A 2,500-nucleotide genomic window follows, 5' to 3' on the forward strand; every position below is an offset into this window, starting at 1 on the left:
TGGGGTTTCACTAATGGATCCTCCTCCGGAACTGCTTCTGTACGCGGACGCATCCAGGGAGGGATGGGGAGTCCACCTACCAGACTGGATGGCCAAAGGTTGTTGGTCCTCGGAGGAGAAGAATCTCCACATAAACAAACTTGAGCTGCTGGCAGTTCAAAAGGCTCTCAGCATTCTGGGAGACTCCTTTGTGGGAAGAAGGGTGGCCTGATGAGCGACAATGCTACCATCATCGCAGACGTCAAGAAATAGGGCGGCCTGCGATTCCGCCATATCCATGACCCGGTGGTAAATATCTTATCCGGGGCCCATGTCCATTTCTTTTTCTTACATATTGTTACAATATCCTCTACTTTAGTTTGCTCTCATATCCATGTTACAATGGCTATGCTATGTTGTGATATATGTCATATCTTAGGAGTCAAATATTTCTTAGACTGAATAGGTCCACTCAATTATGCGACCTATAATGAGGCGATTGTTACTGCATACATTCTGCCATGCTCCATAAATATCATTAGATATCCAGCGAGTACCTTTCACAAATGAAGTTTAAATTGTAAGCTTGTGCTGCCAATAAGAGGGTTACTATACTGCTCTCCGTTCAATCAATGAAATTAAACATCATGGGAAATAGTCAGTGCTTGCATGGGCACCACCAAGTAAAGAGAGGTTGTCATCGATTGGGAACTCAATCTTTGCTCAGTCAGCATATATAATGTATGCAATGCTTCCAGAAGGCTACAATCACAGGCTAAAACTGTGCAAGACTTCAAGAAGGTTACAATCACAGATTACAACTGTAAAAGGCTTCCAGAAGGCTACAATCACAGGCTAAAACTATACAAGGCTTCCAGAAGGTTACAATCACAGGTTACATCTATACAAGGCTTACAGAAGGCTACAATCACAGGCTAAAACTATGCAAGGCTTCCAGAAGATTACAATCACAGGTTACAAATATACAAGGCTTCCATAAGGCTACATCCACAGGCTAAAACTAAACTAGGCTTCCGGAAGGCTACAATCACAGGTCACAACTATACAAGGCTTCCAGAAGGCTACAATCACAGGTTACAGCTATACAAGGCTTCCAGAAGGCGACAATCACAGGTCACTACTATACAAGGCATCCAGTAGGTTACAATCACAGGTTACAACCATACAAGGCTTCCAGAAGGCTACAATCACAGGCTAAAACTATACTAGGCTTCCAGAAGGCTACAATCACAGGATACAACTATACAAGGCTTCCAAACTCTACAATCATAGCTTACAACTATACAAGGCTTCCAGAAGGTTAAAATCAAAGGCTAAGACTATACAATGCTTACAGAAGCCTAAAATCACAGGCTAAAACTATACAAGGCTTCCAGAAGGCTACATTCATAGGCTACAACTATACAAGGCTTCCGGAAAGGCTACAATCACAGCTTACATCTATACAAGGCTTCCAGAAAGCTACAATCACAGGCTACAACTGTACAAGGTTTCCAGAAGGCTACAATCACAGGCTAAAACTGTACATGGCTTCCAGAAAGCTACAATCACAGGCTAAGACTATTCAAGGCTGCCAAAATGCTACTATCACAAGCTACAACTATACAAGGCTTCCAGAAGGCTACAATCACAGGCTACAACAATGCAAGGCTTACAGAAGGCTACAATCACAGGCTCCAACACCACTTCCACTTACTGAACTGCCTTTACAATTTTTACAATGCGTACAAAGGGCCAAAATCGCTGTAAGATCGTTGCTCAGACAGGCGATATAACATTTACAACGCTTCCCCCCAAAAAGAGAATTTTTGAGAATCTGACACTTAACGGAAAATATATATTGTGAATCAATAATGGATAAAGAATTGAATATGAGAAGTAAAACAGTGTTATACCACTAAGTTCTTCTCTGCATAGCCCTTGAAGAAAGAGCAGTTATGTTAATGCTTTTTTTAATACATTGTATGTTGGGAAAAAATATCACCCTTGTACCGCTAGGGCTAACTTTATTTACCTCCTTTCTTTAAGCAGATACTAACTAATCATATATGTATGCATTCCTGCCCTTACAGATATGTTCTATATCTTTTCTTACTTGTTAGGATTATTTGAAATTTAATTTCATGTTTAGATGATTAAAAACATTTCCCATAAAACATGCCTCAAATGCCTATAAAGCTTGGTTTTCTATTTGTATTACATTGAAACCCAAATAACCCAAAGTAACTGGTATTTGCGCTTATCCAGACCAGGAAGGTGAAACAATAGCTCCAGAGCAGTAGATTAAATCCATTGACGCTAGGAGGTAGAGGGAATTTCTCGCCCCTAAGCTGTTTAGTTGTTATGTCTGAATAATAATTGAAAACTACATAAGAATTTCTTGTTAGTTAATGTGAAACTACCTAAACAAGAAATTTCGTTCAAATGGTTACGGCGTTTCAAACTTTACTGAGGTGTTTAAAAAAAATAAAGAATAACTGAATGCTTTTCTAATCTAATC

The sequence above is a fragment of the Palaemon carinicauda genome, chromosome 16, assembly GCF_036898095.1.
Source record: "Palaemon carinicauda isolate YSFRI2023 chromosome 16, ASM3689809v2, whole genome shotgun sequence".
Classification (NCBI taxonomy): Eukaryota; Metazoa; Arthropoda; class Malacostraca; order Decapoda; family Palaemonidae; genus Palaemon; species Palaemon carinicauda.